This window comes from Oncorhynchus mykiss, chromosome 21, assembly GCF_013265735.2.
Source record: "Oncorhynchus mykiss isolate Arlee chromosome 21, USDA_OmykA_1.1, whole genome shotgun sequence".
Taxonomy (NCBI): Eukaryota; Metazoa; Chordata; class Actinopteri; order Salmoniformes; family Salmonidae; genus Oncorhynchus; species Oncorhynchus mykiss.
In genome coordinates this window covers 61,725,575-61,748,057 of record NC_048585.1, presented here as the reverse complement: position 1 = coordinate 61,748,057, position 22,483 = coordinate 61,725,575, and the positions used below count along the sequence as shown (strand labels likewise).

Genomic DNA, 22,483 nt, shown 5'->3' with positions numbered 1-22,483 from the left:
TATATAGTGCACTACTTTAGACCAGAGCCCTATTCCCTATATAGTTCACTACTTTAGACCAGAGCCCTATTCCCTATATAGTGCACTACTTTAGACCAGAGCCCTATTCCCTATATAGTGCACTACTTTAGACCAGAGCTCAATTCCCTATAAAGTTCACTACTTTAGACCAGAGCCCTATTCCCTATATAGTGCACTACTTTAGACCAGAGCCCTATTCCCTATATAGTTCACTACTTTAGACCAGAGTCCTATGGGGGCTACATAGGTTAAATCCCAAATGGAACCCTATTCCCTATATAGTGCACTACTTTAGACCAGATATCTATGAGTTCCTGTCCAAAGTAGTCCACTAGATAGGGAATAGGATGGCATTTGGGACGAATGCAGAGTCTTAAGTCAAACAAATGGAAATAACTGTCTAACAAGAAAATACTTCTATCGTCCACTGTCAGAGTTATGTTATCTCTGTTTCTCTCTCTCTCTCTCTCTCTGTTTCTCTCTCTCTCTGTTTCTCTCTCTCTCTTTCTCTCTTGATACTGCTATCGTCCACCGTCAGAGTTATGTTATCTCCGTTTCTCTCTCTCTCTCTCTCTCTCTGTTTCTCTCTCTCTCTTGATACTGCTATCGTCCACCGTCAGAGTTATGTTATCTCCGTTTCTCTCTCTCTCTCTCTCTGTTTCTCTCTCTCTCTCTCTCTCTTGATACTGCTATCGTCCACCGTCAGAGTTATGTTATCTCCGTTTCTCTCTCTCTCTCTCTCTCTCTGTTTCTCTCTCTCTCTTGATACTGCTATCGTCCACTGTCAGAGTTATGTTATCTCCGTTTCTCTCTCTCTCTCTCTCTGTTTCTCTCTCTCTCTTTCTCTCTTGATACTGCTATCGTCCACCGTCAGAGTTATGTTATCTCCGTTTCTCTCTCTCTCTTTCTCTCTTGATACTGCTATCGTCCACCGTCAGAGTTATGTTATCTCTGTTTCTCTCTCTCTCTCTTTCTCTCTTGATACTGCTATCGTCCACTGTCAGAGTTATGTTATCTCCGTTTCTCTCTCTCTCTCTCTCTGTTTCTCTCTCTCTCTCTTTCTCTCTTGATACTGCTATCGTCCACCGTCAGAGTTATGTTATCTCCGTTTCTCTCTCTCTCTTTCTCTCTGTTTCTCTCTCTCTCTCTTTCTCTCTTGATACTGCTATCGTCCACTGTCAGAGTTATGTTATCTCTGTTTCTCTCTCTCTCTCTTTCTCTCTTGATACTGCTATATTTCCCTCTCTCTATCTCTTTCTGAATCACTCCCTCTCTCTTTCTGAATCACTCCCTCTCTCTTTCTCTCTTTCTGAATCACTCCCTCTCTCTTTCTCTCTTTCTGAGTCACTCCCTCTCTCTTTCTCTCTTTCTGAGTCACTCCCTCTCTCTTTCTCTCTTTCTGAGTCACTCCCTCTCTCTTTCTCTCTTTCTGAGTCACTCCCTCTCTCTTTCTCTCTTTCTGAATCACTCCCTCTATCTTTCTCTCTTTCTGAGTCACTCCCTCTCTCTTTCTCTCTTTCTGAGTCACTCCCTCCCTCTCTCTTTCTGAATCACTCCCTCTCTCCATCTCTCTTTCTGAGTCACTCTATCTCCCTATCTTTTCCTGAGTCACTTCCTCTCTCCATCTCTCTTTCTGAGTCACTCCATCTCTCTTTCTGAGTCACTCCTCTCCATCTCTCTTTCTGAGTCACTCCCTCTCTCCATCTGTCTTCTTCTCTGCATTCTCTCTCCTCTACCTCTGTCGTATCCCTCTGTGAGTCACAACCTTTCTACCAAAACATATCTTTCCTCTTATCCCTTCCCCAAATAACTTCCTACCTTATACTGTATATCTCTTTCTTCATCCTCTCTTCCATCATCTCCCTCATCTTTACCTCTCTATGTCCCTCTCCTTCCTACCCTGATTTCCTTATGGGTCCTGGTCAAAAGAAGTGCACTATATAGGGAATAGGGTGCCATTTGAGAAGCAGGCTATATGATATGTTATATAATATTATGGGATGTTGTTTCACTGGCAGTTTTAACAAGCTACTAAAGCTAATGACAAATTAATGCTGGGCTGGTAGCAACATGTTTATTAGGGAGAGAGAGGCAGCGAGAGAGAGAGATGGATCGTCAGGCTCTGTTGTGGGACCCTAACAACCACGTTGTCGTGGTAACGAGATTCATGCATGGCTGACTAAAGAGTATCTCTGACACACCACACACACACACACACACACACACACACACACACACACACACACACACACACACACACACACACACACACACACACACACTTCTGTAATCTAACTAGGGTTAATGGTAACATATTCAGAGAGCTGTACAACAACCTGTCTCTAGAGCCCTGACCTTAGAGAGCCTTTTTCATGTCTCTATATGGTTTGGTCAGGGTGTGATTTGGGTTGGGCATTCTATGTTCTGTGTTTCTATGATTTTCTATTTCTTTGTGTTTGGCCGGGTGTGGTTCTCAATCAGAGGCAGCTGTCTATCGTTGCCTCTAATTGAGAATCATACTTAGGCAGCTTTTTCCCACCTGTGTTTTGTGGGTAGTTAATTTCTGTTTAGTACCTTTACAGGACTGTTTCGGTTAGTCTCTTTGTTACAATAAAGCTGCGCTTTGGTCCGATGATTCCTCTTCCTCATCGTCAGACGACGAATACCGTTACACTGTTTCTCTAATGTTATTGACTGTTTAACGATACACTGAGTGTACAAAACATTAGGAACACCATCCTCATATTGAGTTACACTCCCCTTTTGCCCTCTGAACAGCTTCAGTTCGTCGGGGCGCGGACTCTACACGGTGTCAAAAGCACAGCAAAAGCTCTCTTCAAAGTAATGACTCACATGGTCAGCAGATGTTATTGGTCACATGGTTAGCAGATGTTATTGGTCACATGGTTAGTAGATGTTATTGGTCACATGGTTAGTAGATGTTATTGGTCACATGGTTAGCAGATGTTATTGGTCACATGGTTAGCAGATGTTATTGGTCACATGGTTAGCAGATGTTATTGGTCACATGGTTAGCAGATGTTATTGGTCACATGGTTAGCAGATGTTATTGGTCACATGGTTAGCAGATGTTATTGGTCACATGGTTAGCAGATGTTATTGGTCACATACACATGGTTAGCAGATGTTATTGGTCACATGGTTAGTAGATGTTATTGGTCACATACACATGGTTAACAGATGTTATTGGTCACATGGTTAGCAGATGTTATTGGTCACATGGTTAGCAGATGTTATTGGCCACATGGTTAGCAGATGTTATTGGTCACATGGTTAGCAGATGTTATTGGCCACATGGTTAGCAGATGTTATTGTGAGTGTAGTGAAATCCTTGTGCTTCTAGTTCCGACAGTGCAGTAATATGTAACAAGAAATCTAACAATTCCCCAACATCTACCTAATAAACACACATTTAAAGGAGTGAATGAGAATATGTACATATAATAAATGGACGAGCGACATGGGCAAGATGCAGTAGATGGTAGAATATACAGTATATACATATGAGATGAGTAATGTAGGATATGTGAACATTATTAAAGTGGTTTTATTTAAAGTGATTGATACCTTTATTAAGTCTATTTAAGTGTCCAGAGAAATGAGTCTGTATGAAGGCTCTCTGAGTTAGTGATGGCTGTTTAACAGTCTGATGGCCTTGAGATAGAAGCTGTTTTTCAGTCTCTCGGTCCCAACTTTGATGCACCTGTACTGACCTCGCCTTCTGGATGATAGCGGGGTGAACAGGCAGTGGCTCGGGTGGTTGATGTCCTTGATGATCTTTATGGCCTTCCTGTGACATCGGGTGGTGTAGGTGTCATGGAGGGCAGGTAGTTTGCCCCCGGTGATGCGTTGTGCAGACCTCACTACCCTCTGGAGAGCATTACGGTTGTGGGTGGAGCAGTTGCCGTATCAGGCGGTGATACAGCCCGCCAGGATGCTCTCGATTGTGCATCTGTAAAAGTTCACTTCTACACAGCTGGCACGTTTTCATTTTTCTTACTTCCTGTCGCAAGGAATTCTGGTACTTGCAGTCAATAATCAAATCCAATACTAACCAATTCAGCAGAAATATAGTTCTCTCAATCTCCATCACATGAACTCTAATACAATTATTCTTGTACACATGTAAATAACAGTACTAGAAAAATATCTTTAAACACACCTCAATGAATTAACTGTAAACGTTAACTCTGTAACCCATTAAAGTTACAACATCCTCCCCCCGATGAACAACTGTGTCAATATAAATCTCTAAGCAGCTGAATAGGTCTCCTGTGGGCTGTGGTGTGTCACAGCGGTGTGCTGACTTTAGATCCAGCAAGTAGTCTCTTCGCCAACTGTTCCAGAAACTGGTCACAAGTCTCTGCCTCTACTTCCATCTGCGTGTCATTTCCCCCTTGTTGAGCGTTGGGTGCTGACTGTCAGCCAGAAATGGCTTTGGAGGCAAAGAGGTTAGTGTTTTACCCCCCAGGAAGTGTGCTGGGGCCAGAGGTTGTGGTTCATCCACTTCATTGTGCATGAAGGTCAGAGGTCAGAGAATTTATGATCGCTTCAACGCCTTACAGGACTGTGCACATCTCTTCATAGATGAGCGAAGCTCTTTCCCGAGAACCTGTTGTTTTCACTGACCTGTCCAGTCTTTCCCAGAATCCGTCCTATCAGGTTGCTTGCTCTAGCGATGAACCTCTAGGAGATTCCCCTTTCTGAGAAGAACATCAAGAGGTTTCCTCCAACACTGAGTAGTTGGTGTTTGTCCGGGAACAGTTGCAGTTCTCTGATTTTACAGTCGTTGTTTTAGGCTTTTTCCTGCCTTCAGTAGTTTGATCTCCTGACTGTTGTTGTGTTACCTTGATCCAGTACTTTTCTGCCTCGAACAGTTTGTCATCAGTCAGCATCTTTATGTTTGCACGAACACTGGCTATGAATCTCTTTATCCAGGCGGTGACTCTTCACTCTTTTCAGTTTGCTGTACCTTTCAATGTCCAACGCGGGTTCAGGGATGTTGCTGGGGCCAAACGTGTGAAGAGCCTCTTGTCTGATTACTGGTAGCTTCAAGCCCTTCACAAGGTTTTCACGTAGGAAGCTTCTCTGACTGCCTCCATCTAGTAAGACACTATCTTCCTGCCCGATGGGCCTTCTACCCAGGTAGCAACACTGTGTTCTGTCTGTCTGGTTTCATCTTCACTGAATGGGGAATAACTGAGGAAACAACAGCATCTTTTGACAAACTTATCAAGACTGTTTCAAGGACAGCTTTTTTCCATCTATGTCACATTGCAAAAATCATAAACTTTCCGTCCAAAAATTATGCAGAAAAATTACTCCGTGCTTTTGTCACTTCTAGGTTAGACTACTGCAATGCTCTACTTTCCGGCTACCCGGATAAAGCACTAAATAAACTTCAGTTAGTGCTAAATACGGCTGCTAGAATCCTGACTAGAACCAAAAAATGTGATCATATTACTCCAGTGCTAGCCTCCCTACACTGGCTTCCTGTCAAGGCAAGGGCTGATTTCAAGGTTTTACTGCTAACCTACAAAGCATTACATGGGCTTGCTCCTACCCATCTCTCTGATTTGGTCCTGCCCTACATACCTACACGTACGCTACGGTCACAAGACGCAGGCCTTCTAATTGTCCCTAGAATTTCTAAGCAAACAGCTGGAGGCAGGGTTTTCTCCTACAGAGCTCCATTTTTATGGAATGGTCTGCCTACCCATGTGAGAGATGCAAACTCGGTCTCAACCTTTAAGTCTTTATTGAAGACTCATCTCTTCAGTGGGTCATATGATTGAGTCTAGTCTGGCCCAGGAGTGTGAAGGTGAAGGGAAAGGCTGTGGAGCAACGAACCGCCCTTGCTGTCTCTGCCTGGCCGGTTCCCCTCTTTCCACATGGATTCTCTACCTCTAACCCTATTACAGGGGCTGAGTCACTGGCTTACTGGTGCTCTTTCATGCCGTCCCTAGAAGGGTTGCGTCACTTGAGTGGGTTGAGTCACTGATGTGATCTTCCTGTCTGGGTTGGCGCCCCCCCCCCCCCCCCCGTGGCGGAGATCATTGTGGACTATACTCGGCCTTGTCTCAGGATGGTCAGTTGGTGGTTGAAGATATCCCTCTAGTGGTGTGGGGGCTTTGCTTTGGCAAAGTGGGTGGGGTTATATCCTTCCTGTTTGGCCTTGTCCGGGGGTATCATCGGATGGGGCCACAGTGTCTCCTGACCCCTCCTGTCTCAGCCTCCAGTATTTATGCTGCAGTAGTTTATGTGTCGGGGGACTAGGGTCAGTTTGTTATACCTGGAGTACTTCTCCGGTGTCCTGTGTGAATTTAAGTATGCTCTCTCTAAATCTCTCTTTCCTTCTCTCTCTCGGAGGACCTGAGCCCTAGGACCATGCCTCAGGACTACCTGGCATAATGACTCCTTGCTGTCCCCAGTCCACCTGGCCGTGCTGCTGCTCCAGTTTCAACTGTTCTGCCTGTGATTATTATTATTTGACCATGCTGGTCATTTATGAACATTTGAACATCTTGGCCATGTTCTGTTATAATCTCCACCCGGCACAGCCAGAAGAGCACTGGCCACCCCTCATAGCCTGGTTCCTCTCTAGGTTTCTTCCTAGGTTTTGGCCTTTCTAGGGAGTTTTTCCTAGCCACCGTGCTTCTACACCTTGCTTGTAGTTTGGGGTTTTAGGCTGGGTTTCTGTACAGCACTTTGTGACATCAGCTGATGTACGAAGGGTTAAATCAATTTATTTGATTTGATCTGCAGAAACAGTAGGGGGTTGAACCTCACTCCTCTTACCGGTACACACAGCAACGTGATGTCTGCTTCAGAAACAGTAGGGGGTTGAACCTCACTCCTCTTACCGGTACACACAGCAACGTGATGTCTGCTTCAGAAACAGTAGGGGGTTGAACCGCACTCCTCTTACCGGTACACACAGCAACGTGATGTCTGCTTCAGAAACAGTAGGGGGTTGAACCTCACTCCTCTTACCGGTACACACAGCAACGTGATGTCTGCTTCAGAAACAGTAGGGGGTTGAACCTCACTCCTCTTACCGGTACACACAGCAACGTGATGTCTGCTTCCACATGTTGAACATGACACATCTTTGACTTTACAGAATTTTGCTATGTGTCTCTGTCCTAAACATACAAAGCATCTTCCCATGTTCTTTAGTTTCTCTTTGCGTGGTCAGCAATATTGTAGTCAGGGTAGTTTTCTGATTTGTGGTCTGCACTGTCACAAAATAGACACGTTTGTTGTTCCTTCTGGCTGGCTGTATGCAGTGCTGCAGCAGAGGGCATGTTGGGTCTTTTTGGTTTCATTTCATTGGAGAAGCATGACTTGTTCCATGGTTTGCTCTCTTTCTGTTGGTTGTATGATCTTGTCATTTGTAGCGCTCGCTCCCTGCTCTGAACCTCTTTCTGTAGGAAACTGATAATCTCAGACACTTTCCATTCATCATCTACTCCCCTCTGACTACTATAGTCAAGAGCTATGTCCTCTGGAATCATCTGCAGTAAGATTGGGCATAGTAGGCTTCCGTAGGTTTCTGACACTAACACCCAGTGATTCCAAGCTCCTAAATGTGAACTTCACATTCATCATATAGCTGCCTCAGTGCATTTATGTCAGAGGATTTCTTCACAGGGGTGAGATTCAGCAGCTCGGAGAACTAATCATAAGATCCCTCCTTCCAAAGTGACTACATCATCGTAGTTAATGTGTCACGCCCTGGTCTTAGTATTCTGTGTTCTCTTTATTATTTTGATCAGGGTGTGACATGGGTTATTTTATGTGGTGTGTTTTGTCTAGGGGTTTGTTGTAGGTTATGGGATAGTGGTTAGTGGGGTTGTCTAGAATAGTCTATGGCTGCCTGGAGTGGTTCTCAATCAGAGGCAGGTGTTTATCGTTGTCTCTGATTGAGAACCATATTTAGGCAGCCATATTCTTTGAGTGTTTCGTGGGTGATTGTTCCTGTCTCAGTGTTTGTTTGTACCACATAAGGCTGTTGAGGTTTTCACGTTACGTTTCTTGATTTGTATTGTTCGTGTTTATCTTTTATTAAAGACGAATCAAAATAACCACGCTGCATTTTGGTCCGATCCCTGCTACACCTCTTCGTCTGAGGAAGAGGAGGAAGAAAACCGTAACATAATGTCTTAACATCAGTCCTACTTAGAGGCCAAGGCATCTCTGAGCTAATGCCAAACCAATAAGATAGAAGACTGTAAACTTCTCTTTATTGTAACAGTGAATCACTGTTGTGAATAAAAGTCTCATGCTGGCTCCCAAAACTCCTGCCACATACTGACATCTCCATCGTATTTCTCAATAATCAACTTTGGAAGCCATTACTGATTGTCTGTGTGATATGTTTGAGTGTCACAGTGCGGGTAGGGGTTTGAGGTCCTGTGGTTTCTTTCTTTGTCACTCGTTGTGCACATCTCTTCAGCATGATAACTCGCTCTTTGGAATCCTCCGTGCATGGAATCTGTGCCTCCAATCCGTCCAATGGCGTTAACTGTTCATTTCCACGATCATGTTCAAACAAGATGTCCTCCTCAGCTGACAGAAATTCCAACAATGTCCTCAAGTGATCGGTATCCGGATTTGACTGGGCTATTTCCACGTCGATCTGATTTGAAATCGGTGTTGTGGCGCCTCGACTGGAACCCCGCTTTGTTTGGTCTCATGATTTCTGCTTCATGCCGACGTTTCTCCTCGGCCATTTCAGTCGCTTCATCCCTCTGATCTTCGCCTAATACTTTTCCCGGGTTTCGGCACCAAAAATATACAATAACTATCTTCAAAGGAATGACTTGGGACGTCGGTTATAACAGAAATATAATATCTCTCAATCTCCATCACATGGCTTTCTAATACAGTTACTCTTGTACAAATGTAAATAACTGTTAAATAAAAAATATCTTTAGACACAGCCCAATGAATTAACTGTAAAAATGTACTCTGTAACCTATTAAACAGATGCCGGCCCATGTTGACTCCAACTGCTTCCCACAGTTGTGTCAAGTTGGCTGGATGTCCTTTGGGTGTTGGACCATTCTTGATACTCACAGGAAACTGTTGAGTGTGAAAAACCCCGGCAGCGTTGCAGTTCTTGACACAAACCGGTGGAGCCTTGCACCTACTACCAAACCCCGTTCAAAGGCACTTAAATATTTGGAGGGAGGGGAAGGGGAGGGGAGATGAGATGTGTGTGTTTGCCTTAGGTTAGAACACGGCTTAGATCCATTGGTTAAACCGGCTGATCAAAACTACTGATTGGAAGGTATTGATTAACCTAGGTTTGGCAACCCAAATGGCACTCTGTTCCCTATCTAGTGCCCTACTTCTGACCAGGGCCCTTAGGGGCACTAGATAGGGAACAGGATGCCATTTGGGACGTAGGCTATAGACTGATCGGTAGGGGGAAGGGATGAGACGTGGTTGACTGCTGCTTAGTGAGGGATTAGACACGCACACACACACACACACACACACACACACACACACACACACACACACACACACACACACACACACACACACACACACACAGGGAGAGATCAGGGGTGGTTAGCCTGTTGAGTTAACAGCTTAGCGCTGCGGCTCGGAACAACAAGTGGAAGTTTGAGTTTACGGAAGAAAGAAAGTTTTTCTTTGGTGGATTCTAAATGATAAAGATTCTAAATGATAAAGATTCTAAATGATAAATATTCTAAATGATAAAGATTCTAAATGACAAAGACTCTAAACGACAAAGATTCTAAATCTAAGAGATTGATTCCTCCTTACCTCTGTTTTCCTTTAGCACGAATTAAATGGGTGAGTAGGTAGAGGAATAAACAAGTATGCAGATAAAGTCACCCGGGAATCTAAGATCGAGATGTGTAGTGTGTGTGTGTGTGTGTGTGTTTGTGTGTGTGATAAGGGGTAGGTGGATGCAACCACTAAAAGCATTAAACAAATGAAAGCCAAGGCATCGCTGAGCTATGCCAAACCAAACAATAGAAGCCTGTAAAATATTACTGGTTTGGCAATGTCCGCGCCACACACACAGACACACAGACACGGCTTGTTTTTAATCCCGTTTATCGCCGTTGATGGAGGGAGACAGGGGGGAGACATGGGGAGATAGTGGAGAGACAGGGGAGAGACATGGGGAGATAGTGGAGAGACAGGGGGGAGACATGGGGAGATAGTGGAGAGACAGGGGAGAGACATGGGGAGATAGTGGAGAGACAGGGGGAGACATGGGGAGATAGTGGAGACACAGGGGAGAGACATGGGGAGATAGTGGAGAGACAGGGGGAGATAGTGGAGAGACAGGGTGGAGACATGGGGAGACAGGGGGAGATGGTGGAGAGACAGGGTGGAGATGAGGGAGACAGGGGGGAGACATGGGGAGATAGTGGAGAGACATGGTGGAGACAGGGGGAGATAGTGGAGAGACAGGGTGGAGACAGGGGGAGATAGTGGAGAGACAGGGTGGAGACAGTGGAGAGACAGGGTGAGATAGTGGAGAGACAGGGTGAGATAGTGGAGAGACAGGGTGAGATAGTGGAGAGACAGGGTGGAGACAGGGGGAGATAGTGGAGAGATAGGGGGGAGACATGGGGAGATAGGGGGGAGATAGTGGAGAGACAGGGGGTATAGTGGAGAGACAGGGTGGAGACAGGGGGAGATAGTGGAGAGACATGGGGAGTGAAAATGAGGAGACAGGAGAGCTCCAGAGAGAGGTTATGTCCCAAATAACACCCTATTGTAGAGCACTACTTTTGACCAGGGCTCATATCCCCCCTCTATAAGGGGTTAGAGTTCACAGCCTGTCTGTCGTACTCTGTTGACTAGTCTAAAGTGGAGTGGCTTTAATATTCCCCAACACCGTGCTTCTTCTACACCTGCATTGCTTGCTGTTTGGGGTTTTAGGCTGGGTTTCTGTACAGCACTTTGATTTTACCTTTATCTAACTATTAACCTTTATTTAACCAGGCAAGTCAGTTAACAAATTCTTATTTTCAATGACAGCCTAGGAACAGTGGGTTAACTGTCTGTTCAGGGGGCAGAACGACAGATTTGTACCTTGTCAGCTCGGGGATTTGAACTTGCAACCTTTCGGTTACTAGTCCAACACTCTAACCACTAGGCTACCCTGCCGCCCCACTTTGAGATATCAGCTGATGTACGAAGGGCTATATAAATACATTTGATTTGATTTGATCTCCATAACCTAATCTTTCAACTCTCTCCTCTCCACTGCAACACGACACAGAGGTCAAACTGCTCTACCTCAATAGGGTTAGGGTTGCTCTACCTCAATAGGGTTAGGGTTGCTCTACCTCAATAGGGTTAGGGTTGCTCTACCTCAATAGGGTTAGGGTTGCTCTACCTCAATAGGGTTAGGGTTGCTCTACCTCAATAGGGTTAGGGTTGCTCTACCTCAATAGGGTTAGGGTTGCTCTACCGCAATAGGGTTAGGGCTGCTCTACCTCAATAGGGTTAGGGTTGCTCTACCTCAATAGGGTTAGGGTTGCTCTACCTCAATAGGGTTAGGGTTGCTCTACCTCAATAGGGTTAGGGTTGCTCTACCTCAATAGGGTTAGGGTTGCTCTACCGCAATAGGGTTAGGGTTGCTCTACCTCAATAGGGTTAGGGTTGCTCTACCTCAATAGGGTTAGGGTTGCTCTACCTCAATAGGGTTAGGGTTGCTCTACCTCAATAGGGTTAGGGTTGCTCTACCTCAATAGGGTTAGGGTTGCTCTACCTCAATAGGGTTAGGGTTGCTCTACCTCAATAGGGTTAGGGTTGCTCTACCTCAATAGGGTTAGGGTTGCTCTACCTCAATAGGGTTAGGGTTGCTCTACCGCAATAGGGTTAGGGTTGCTCTACCTCAATAGGGTTAGGGTTGCTCTACCTCAATAGGGTTAGGGTTGCTCTACCTCAATAGGGTTAGGGTTGCTCTACCTCAATAGGGTTAGGGTTGCTCTACCTCAATAGGGTTAGGGTTGCTCTACCTCAATAGGGTTAGGGTTGCTCTACCTAAATAGGGTTAGGGTTGCTCTACCTCAATAGGGTTAGGGTTGCTCTACCTCAATAGGGTTAGGGTTGCTCTACCTCAATAGGGTTAGGGTTGCTCTACCTCAATAGGGTTAGGGTTGCTCTACCTCAATAGGGTTAGGGTTGCTCTACCTCAATAGGGTTAGGGTTGCTCTACCTCAATAGGGTTAGGGTTGCTCTACCGCAATAGGGTTAGGGTTGCTCTACCTCAATAGGGTTAGGGTTGCTCTACCTCAATAGGGTTAGGGTTGCTCTACCTCAATAGGGTTAGGGTTGCTCTACCTCAATAGGGTTAGGGTTGCTCTACCTCAATAGGGTTAGGGTTGCTCTACCTCAATAGGGTTAGGGTTGCTCTACCTCAATAGTACACAGATCATCGGAAACATTGAATCATCTGCGTAAATCTCTTATTTCTACATTGACGTATTCTATTAGAAATAATAAGATTGTGGAGGAAAAGCTGAACAATAAAGGGTTGGTTTTAAATATAACATTTATTATACAAAGATAGAAATTCTCCAGTGGAAATGCGTCTTAATCCGAAACATAGTTTGTGTGTTATAATAAGACAGAAATTATGATTGAAGGTATATAATATAATAAGACAATTTCTATCTTCGTATAACACGTGATTGAAGGTGTTAAACAAATGAATTCTACACATTTCGTTGCGAAGATACATTTTGTTTGCAGTTTTAAAGCAATTTTTTTTTCTGCTGCAATTCTACACATTTTGTCATGATATCTAAGTGAGAGGGACTCAATGGGGCCCCCTGGAGGTTAGTACGTGCCCTCCTAGTAAGCTAATTCAGCCTCTACAAGGTTCAAATAGCTGACTAGACTAACTTACCGAGGTAACATGTACATGTAGGTAGAATTATTTCTGTGTATTTAGTTAGTTAGTAAATCAATGATTAAGCCAATTGATGTACGGATGATTCATAGTGAAGACTGGGTTCGTGCAGATAACCAACAATTTACGACGTTTGGAATGAGACTAACGTGAGGTAAATAATAATTCATTAATTAGAAGACTAATTGATCAGATATTAAAATATCTGAAAGTTATATTTGGAAAATGATAACTTTGTAATCTGAATATTTTCCGTGGTGCCCCGACTACCTAGTTAATTAAATTGACATGATTAGTTTAATCACGTAATAATAATTACAGAGAATTGATTTGATAAAATAACAGTCCTCGCCTTTAATGATGCCAAAGAAACAACAATAGATAATATAACAGAGAGTAGCAGCAGCGTAGAAGGGGGGGGGGGGGGGGGGGGGGTTGCAATGTAATGCAAATAGTCTGGGTAACCATTTGATTAGATGTTCAGGACTCTTATGGCTTGGGGGTAGTACTTAGTACTTTGTTGAAGCACCTTTGGCAGCGATTACAGCCTCAAGTCTTCATAGGTATGACACTACAAGCTTGGCACACCTGTATTTGGGGAGTTTCTCCCATTCTTCTCTGCATATCCTCTCAAGCTCTGTCAGGTTGGATGGGGAGCATTGATGCAAAGCTATTTTCAGGTCTCTCCAGAGATGTTTGATCAGGTTCAAGTCCAGGCTCTGGCTGGGCCACTCAAGGACATTCAGAGACTTGTCCCGAAGCCACTCCTGCATTGTCTTGGCTGTGTGCTTAGGGTCGTTGTCCTGTTGGAAGGTGAACTTTCACTCCAGTCTGAGGTCCTGAGCGCTTTGGAGCAGGTTTTCATCAAGGAACTCTCTGTACTTTGCTCCGTTCATCTTTGCCCCATCCTGACTAGTCTCCCAGTCCCTGCTGCTGAAAAACATCCCCACAACATGATGCTGCCACCACCATGTGTCACTGTAGGGATGGTGGCTGGTTTCCTCCAGAAATGACACTTAGCATTCAGGCCAAAGAGTTCAACCTTAGGTTTCATCAGACCAGAGAATCTTGTTTCTCATGGTCTGAGAGTCCTTTAGGTGCCTTTTGGCAAACTCCAAGCGGGCTGTCATGTGCCTTTTACTGAGGAGTCGCTTCCGTCTGGCCACTCTGCCATAAAGGCATGATTGGGGGAGTGCTGCCGAGATGTTTGTCATTCTGGAAGATTCTCTCATCTCCACAGAGGAACTCTAGAGCTCTGTCAGCGTGACCATCGGGTTCTTGGTCACCTCCCTGACCAAGGCCCTTCTTCCCCGATTGCTCAGTTTGGCCGGGCTGCCAGCTCTAGGAAGAGTCTTGATGGTTCCAAACTTCTTCCATTTAAGAATGATGGAGGCCACTGTGTTCTTGGGGACCTTCAATACTGCAGAATTTTTTTGGTACCCTTCCCCAGATCTGTGCCTCGACACAATCATGTCTCGGAGCTCTACGGACAATTCCCTCAGCTTCATGGCTTGGTTTTTGCTCTGACATCCACTGTCAACTGTGGGACGTTATAGAGACAGGTGTGTGCCTTTCCAAATCATGTCCAATCAATTGAATTTAGCACAAGTGGACTCCAATCAAGTTGTAGAAACATTTCAAGGATGATCAATGGAAACAGGATGCACCTGAGCTCAATTTCAAGTCTCATAGCAGACGGTCTGAATACTTAGTGAAATAAGGTATTTCTGTTTTTAAATTTGAGTAAATTAGTAAACATTTCTAAAAACATGTTTTGGCTTTGTCATTGTGGTGTTTAGTAGAAGTTTTACGGAAGATGAATTAAAGGGATGTGTTTCAAATGGGCCCTGGTCTAAAGTAGTGCACTATATAGGGAATAGGGTGCTATGGGTCCTGGTCTAAAGTAGTGCACTATATAGGGAATAGGGTCCTGGTCTAAAGTAGTGCACTATATAGGGAATAGGGCTCTGGTCTAAGGTAGTGCACTATATAGGGAATAGGGCTCTGGTCTAAAGTAGTGTACTATATAGGGAATAGGGCTCTGGTCTAAAGTAGAGCACTATATAGGGAATAGGGGCTCTGGTCTAAAGTAGTGCACTACATAGGGAATAGGGCCCTGGTCTAAAGTAGTGCACTACATAGGGAATAGGGCTCTGGTCTAAAGTAGTGCACTATATAGGGAATAGGGTCCTGGCCTAAAGTAGTGCACTATGTAGGGAATAGGGTCCTGGTCTAAAGTAGTGCACTATGTAGGGAATAGGGTTCTGGCCTAAAGTAGTGCACTATGTAGGGAATAGGGTCCTGGTCTAAAGTAGTGCACTATGTAGGGAATAGGGTCCTGGTCTAAAGTAGTGCACTATGTAGGGAATAGGGTCCTGGTCTAAAGTAGTGCACTATGTAGGGAATAGGGTCCTGGTCTAAAGTAGTGCACTATGTAGGGAATAGGGTCCTGGTCTAAAATAGTGCACTATGTAGGGAATAGGGTCCTGGTCTATAGTAGTACCACTATATAGGGAATAGGGCCCTGGTCTAAAGTAGTGCACTATGTAGGGAATAGGGTGCACTATGTAGGGAATAGGGTCCTGGTCTAAAGTAGTGCACTACATAGGGAATAGGGCTCTGGTCTAAAGTAGTGCACTATATAGGGAATAGGGTGCTATGGGCCCTGGTCTAAAGTAGTGCACTAACAATAAGATGGACACTTATTCTGATGGATGATGTGAGGAGAGGATGTGCTGCTGTGATTTACAGAAAAAAAAAACCCACACACACACCGTTCCATTTCTATAAAATAGATGGAGAGATGGAGAGGAGGAGAGGAGGAGGAGAGATGGAGAGATGAGGAGAGAGGCAGAGAGAAGGAGAGGTGGAGGGGAGGAGAGGAGGAGAGATGGATAGCGAGAGAGGCAGAGAGAAGGAGAGGAGGGGAGATGAGGAGGAGAGATGAGGAAAGATGGAGAGGAGGAGAGATGAGGAGAGATGGAGAGGAGGAGAGATGGAGAGGAGAGATGAGGAAAGATGGAGAGTAGGAGAGATGAGGAGAGATGGAGAGGAGGAGAGATGGAGAGGAGGAGAGATGGAGAGATGGAGAGGAGAGATGAGGAGAGATGGAGAGGAGGGGAGATGGAGAGGAGGGGAGATGGGGAGGAGAGGAGGAGAGGAGGAGAAGAGATGGAGAGATGAAGAGAGATGGATAGATGGAGAGATGGAGAGGAGGAGAGATGGAGAGGAGGAGAGATGGAGAGATGGAGAGATGGAGAGGAGAGGAGGAGAGATGAGGAGAGATGGAGAGGAGGGGAGATGGGGAGGAGAGATGGAGAGATGGAGATGGAGGAGAGATGGATAGCGAGAGAGGCAGAGAGAAGGAGAGATGGAGGAGAGGAGAGATGGAGAGAGAGCGAGAGAGGCAGAGAGAAGGAGAGGTGGAGGGGAGGAGAGGAGGAGAGATGGATAGCGAGAGAGGCAGAGAGAAGGAGAGGAGGGGAGATGAGGAGGAGAGATGAGGAAAGATGGAGAGGAGGAGAGATGAGGAGAGATGGAGAGGAGGAGAGATGGAGAGGAGGAGAGATGGAGAGATGGAGAAGAGAGATGAGGAGAGATGGAGAGGAGGGGAGATGGGGAGGAGAGGAGGAGAGATGGAGAGATGGAGATGGAGGAGAGATGGATAGCGAGAGAGGCAGAGAGAAGGAGAGATGGAGGAGAGGAGAGATGGAGAGAGAGCGAGAGAGGCAGAGAGAAGGAGAGATGGAGAGGAGGAGAGGAGGAGAGATGAAGGAGAGATGGATAGCCAGAGAGGCAGAGAGAAGGAGAGGAGGGGAGATGAGGAGGAGAGATGAGGATAGATGGAGAGGAGGAGAGATGGAGAGGAGGAGGGAGGAGGAGAGATGGAGAGGAGGAGAGATGACGAGAGATGGAGAGGAGGAGAGGAGGAGAGATGGAGAGATGGAGAGATGGAGGAGAGGAGAGATGGAGAGGAGGAGAGATGGAGAGATGGAGGAGAGGAGAGATGGACAGTTAGAGAGGCAGAGAGAAGGAGAGGAGGGGAGGTGGGGAGGAGAGGAGGAGAGATGAGGAGAGATGGAGAGGAGGGGAGATGGGGAGGAGAGGAGAGATGGAGAGGAGGAGAGGAGGAGAGATGGAGAGATGGAGAGGAGGAGAGATGGAGAGATGGAGGAGAGGAGAGATGGATAGTGAGAGAGGCAGAGAGAAGGAGAGGAGGGGAGAAGGGGAGGAGAGGAGGAGAGATGAGGAGAGACGGAGAGGAGGGGAGATAGAGAGGAGAGGAGGAGAGATGGAGAGATGGAGGAGAGGAGAGATGGATAGCGAGAGAGGCAGAGAGAAGGAGAGGAGGGGAGATGGGGAGAAGGAGAGATGGAGAGATGGAGATGGAGGAGAGATGGAGAGCGAGAGAGGCAGAGAGAAGGAGACGAGGGGAGATGGGGAGAAGGAGAGATGGAGAGATGGAGATGGAGGAGAGATGGAGAGCGAGAGAGGCAGAGAGAAGGAGAGATGGAGGAGAGGAGGAGAGATGGAGATGGGGAGGAGAGGAGGAGAGATGGAGATGGAGATGGAGGAGAGGAGAGATGGAGAGGCAGAGAGAAGGAGAGAAGGAGAGATGGAGATGGGGAGGAGAGGAGGAGAGAAGGAGATGGAGAGATGGAGAGCGAGAGGCAGAGAGAAGGAGAGATGGAGATGGAGGAGAGATGGAGAGCGAGAGAGGCAGAGAGAAGGAGAGATGGAGAGATGGATAGCGAGAGAGGCAGAGAGAAGGAGAGATGGAGAGATGGAGAGATGGATAGCGAGAGAGGCAGAGAGAAGGAGAGATGGAGAGATGGAGAGATGGATAGCGAGAGAGGCAGAGAGGCAGAGAGAAGGAGAGATGGAGAGATGGATAGCGAGAGAGGCAGAGAGAAGGAGAGAAGGAGAGATGGAGAGATGGAGATGGGGAGGAGAGGAGGAGAGAAGGAGATGGAGAGATGGAGAGCGAGAGGCAGAGAGAAGGAGAGATGGAGATGGAGGAGAGATGGAGAGCGAGAGAGGCAGAGAGAAGGAGAGATGGAGAGATGGATAGCGAGAGAGGCAGAGAGAAGGAGAGATGGAGAGATGGAGAGATGGATAGCGAGAGAGGCAGAGAGGCAGAGAGAAGGAGAGATGGAGAGATGGATAGCGATAGAGGCAGAGAGAAGGAGAGATGGAGAGATGGATAGCGAGAGAGGCAGAGAGAAGGAGAGATGGAGAGATGGATAGCGAGAGAGGCAGAGAGAAGGAGAGAAGGAGAGATGGAGAGATGGATAGCGAGAGAGGCAGAGAGGCAGAGAGAAGGAGAGATGGAGAGATGGATAGCGAGAGAGGCAGAGAGAAGGAGAGAAGGAGAGATGGAGAGATGGATAGCGATAGAGGCAGAGAGAAGGAGAATCCAACATGACCAGGAACTGAATCAGGGCGATGTGGCCTAAAAATGATATCTAGATTTATTATGGGCAGTATATATATTATTATTTTGTTCGGTTAATCTTTCATCTTGGACAATTAAAGGTCAATAGACCGCATTTCAAACAGTTGGGAACAACCTAATGAATTCAGGGCTTGTACAATTGTACCAAGGATCAAATGTAAGCTTTCAACCTTAATAAGACCCACCAATTATTTTATTATTTTATCAAAATAGTTTAACCTGCTTTTATGCAATAATAACTCATCTGACTTTCAAGTCTGTCTGTGAAAATGTCATTTTTGTTCTAAATATAACCAGAACCATGCATAATGCACATTCACTAATGATGACCGACTTCTGGTAGCAGGCATTCTAGAACATTACCACGTCATTCTAGAACATTACCGCGTCATTCTAGAAAATTACCACATCATTCTAGAACATTACCACGTCATTCTAGAACATTACCACGGCATTCTAGAACATTTTCACGTCATTCTAGAACATTGCCACGTCATTCTAAAACATTACCACGGCATTCTAGAACATTACCGCGTCATTCTATAACATTACCACGGCATTCTATAACATTACCACGGTATTCTAGAACATTACCATGTCATTCTATAACATTACCACATCATTCTAGAACATTACCACATCATTCTAGAACATTACCACGTCATTCTAGAACATTACCATGTCATTCTATAACATTACCACGGCATTCTATAACATTACCACGGCATTCTAGACCATTACCACAGCATTCTAGAACATTACCATGGCATTCTAGAACATTACCACGGCATTCTATAACATTACCACGGTATTCTAGAACATTACCATGTCATTCTAGAACATTACCACGGAATTCTAGAACATTACCACGGCATTCTAGAACATTACCACGTCATTCTAGAACATTACCACGGCATTCTAGAACATTTTCACGTCATTCTAGAACATTGCCACGTCATTCTAAAACATTACCACGGCATTCTAGAACATTACCGCGTCATTCTATAACATTACCACGGCATTCTATAACATTACCACGGTATTCTAGAACATTACCATGTCATTCTATAACATTACCACATCATTCTAGAACATTACCACATCATTCTAGAACATTACCACGTCATTCTAGAACATTACCATGTCATTCTATAACATTACCACGGCATTCTATAACATTACCACGGCATTCTAGACCATTACCACAGCATTCTAGAACATTACCATGGCATTCTAGAACATTACCACGGCATTCTATAACATTACCACGGTATTCTAGAACATTACCATGTCATTCTAGAACATTACCACGGAATTCTAGAACATTACCACGGCATTCTATAACATTCCCACGGCATACTAGAACATTACCACAGCATTCTAGAACATTACCACAGCATTCTAGAACATTACCACAGCATTCTAGAACATTACCACATTATTCTAGGACATTACCACGGCATTCTAGACCATTACCACGGCATTCTAGAACATTACCACAGCATTCTAGAACATTACCACGTTATTCTAGAACATTACCACAGCATTCTAGAACATTACCACAGCATTCTAGAACATTACCACATTATTCTAGGACATTACCACGGCATTCTAGACCATTACCACAGCATTCTAGAATATTACCATGGCATTCTAGAACATTACCACAGCATTCTAGAACATTACCATGGCACTCTAGAACATTACCACAGCATTCTAGAACATTACCACAGCATTCTAGAACATTACCACAGCATTCTAGAACATTACCACAGCATTCTAGAACATTACCACGGGTCTCATTAACAATCTCTCAAGCACAAGTCCACTGTCAGTGAGAAGCCTGCTAGTCTTTATTTTTAGTCCAACTTGGATCTACTTGCTTCCTAACAAGGTAGGACAGTTATACTGTTATGAACACACCTCTCTGTCAAGTCTCACATTGTCTGAACAACAACAGCCTGTTCACTTTGTTGTAGATGTTGAAATCAAGAGGACTTCCTGGATAAAATGCTAATTTCTCAGAATGAGAACGAGTTGACAGAAACGTAGCATTTTCCTGGATAAGATGCTAATTTCTCAGAATGAGAACGAGTTGACAGAAACGTAGCATTTTCCTGGATAAGATGCTAATTTCTCAGAATGAGAACGAGTTGACAGAAACGTAGCATTTTCCTGGATAAGATGCAAATTTCTCAGAATGAGGACGAGTTGACAATCCCTCAGACAAATGCATATTTTTATGCTCAGAACAGACTACACAGCTAACACATAACAGTCTGTGGCCAAACGCAGAGCGACAGAAACGGAGCATTTTCCACCATCAGGTTCATTGATTCTCCCGTCTTAGTAGAGTCTGTTCTGTTCAACGATTTGAGTGAGATGGTACACAGTGACCACAGCACAGAAGGAGGAGGGGCTTGGTGTCTGTGGAGTGGGAAGGTACACAGTGACCACAGCACAGAAGGAGGAGGGGCTTGGTGTCTGTGGAGTGGGAAGGTACACAGTGACCTCAACACAGAAGGAGGAGGGGCTTGGTGTCTGTGTTGGGGGAAGGTACACAGTTACCTCAACACAGAATGAGGAGGGGCTTGGTGTCTGTGTTGGGGCAAGGTACACAGTGACCTCAAAACAGAAGGAGGAGGGGCTTGGTATCTGTGGAATGGGAAGGTACACAGTGACCACAACACAGAAGGAGGAGGGGCTTGGTGTCTGTGTTGGGGGAAGGTACACAGTGACCTCAACACAGAAGGAGGAGGGGCTTGGTGTCTGTGGAGTGGGAAGGTACACAGTGACCACAGCACAGAAGGAGGAGGGGCTTGGTGTCTGTGGAGTGGGAAGGTACACAGTGACCACAGCACAGAAGGAGGAGGGGCTTGGTGTCTGTGGAGTGGGAAGGTACACAGTGACCACAGCACAGAAGGAGGAGGGGCTTGGTGTCTGTGTTGGGGATGAGCAGTAAATCTGTTGCTATCAGAGTAGATGTGAACCACCTGAACACCTCAAAACCAAACTGTTGTAACTGAATCTTTAGTTCTGTTTATAGAGCTGTAAGAGTTCGGGCTATTTATGAATTGTTCTGTCTGGATAAAGTTATCAAGCAGGCTTCATTTGATGTAGAGTACCAGACAATTAGTTATCTATCTATCTATCTCTCTCTCTCTCTAGAGTACCAGACAATTAGTTAACGGATGTCAAATTTGTTCATAGAAGACCAACAGACACCCCCTCGTCTCTCTCTCTCTCATTTCTCCTCTGTCCTCTCTCTCTCTCTCTCTCTCTCTCTCTCTCTCTCTCTCTCTCTCTTATGTTAAACCCATTCACCTCTAACACAATCCATAAACCAGACAATTAGTCAATTCAAGTTTGTCCATAGAAGACCAACAGACACCCCCTTCTCTCTCTCTCTCTCTCTCTCTCTCTCTCTCTCTCTCCCCATTCACCTCTAACACAATCCATAAACCAATGCTAGCCCAGTCTACTGGCTACTGATAGGACTAGAGACTGATAGTCTAACAACACACTGATAAGCTTATTTTAGACCTAAGTTACCATTCTGGTGATACATCAGGCTACGAGTCATTAGAATACATCAAACAGACTGATCCACCAATCAAATCTAAAATCATTTGAAAAAAGCTTCACCTCTCGAGTCTTTCTCTAGAAGGTTTTCGCAGGTTCCTTCAGGTCATCCTCGTGCCACCAAGTCCGAGCAGGAATCTGTGCTCCCGGCGAAGGATGACATGACTCTCTGCTTCAGCATGCTTTCAAGCTGCGTGGTGAGCTAGCTCTCTCTCTCTCTCTCTCTCTCTCTCTCTCTCTCTCTGTCTCTCTCTCTCTCCCATCTGTCTCTCTCTCTCTCTCTCTGTCTCTCTCTCCCACTACGCTCCTCTCTTCACTCTACACGCTGGTGAGCTCTCTCTCTCTCTCTGTCTCTCTCTCTCTGTCTCTCTCTCTCCCACTACGCTCCTCTCTTCACTCCTCACGCTGGTGAGCTCTCTCTGTCTCTCTCTCTCTGTCTCTCTCTCTCCCACTACGCTCCTCTCTTCACTCTACACGCTGGTGAGCTC

General features: G+C 45.4%; 1 protein-coding gene across 1 annotated transcript in view; it reads right to left on the bottom strand.

The window, feature by feature from the left end:
• LOC110531293 (short transient receptor potential channel 5) overlaps nucleotides 1–22,233 on the bottom strand; it is a 78,667-nt gene extending 56,434 nt beyond the window's left edge. Inside the window, exon 1 of the mRNA XM_036958340.1 lies at nucleotides 22,059–22,233. The gene's annotated coding sequence lies outside the window, so the exon portion shown is untranslated. The remainder of the gene's footprint in view (nucleotides 1–22,058) is intronic.
• Between the last annotated feature and the right edge of the window lie 250 nt (nucleotides 22,234–22,483).